The sequence below is a fragment of the Conger conger genome, chromosome 12 (genome assembly GCF_963514075.1).
Source record: "Conger conger chromosome 12, fConCon1.1, whole genome shotgun sequence".
NCBI classification, from domain to species: domain Eukaryota; kingdom Metazoa; phylum Chordata; class Actinopteri; order Anguilliformes; family Congridae; genus Conger; species Conger conger.
The window spans coordinates 20,452,656-20,453,215 of NC_083771.1; positions in this window are offsets into that span (position 1 = coordinate 20,452,656).

The window sequence follows — 560 nt, forward strand, 5'->3', positions numbered from 1 at the left end:
ATTATTTTTTCTTGACAAGAAAAATAACCAGATCATCTATATTTATTTGGCAAGCTAAACATGCTCTTTGTGAAAGATTCACCACCTCTGCCGAAAAATAAGCCTCAATCTGTCTCTAATACAATTGGTCCTTAACAGTCAACAAGGATATTTGTTGCTAATTAAGTGCTATTCATCCACGATTATGGACACTGCAGTTGCTGGAACAGGAAGAGACTGTACAAAGGGAATAATAATAATAATAATAATAATAATAATAATAAAGCACATTTTTATTCCAAATTATGGACAAAGTGAAGTAGGGACAGATTGAATTGAGCTGGTAGTCACACAGAATGAGAATCAAAAATTTGTTTTTTGTCCGGAATTCTGTCTCCCATTTCTATTTAATTGAACACTGTTCTCAAGATTTCCAGACAGCACTGTCCATAATCTTCCTCAGCAACCATACACACTGCTACATGTGGTGAAAAGATTAAACTATTTAAAAACCAAAACCGGTACAGGGATATCATGTGTAATTGGACAGAACTAAGCAACTTGCATATTTAATTCCGATA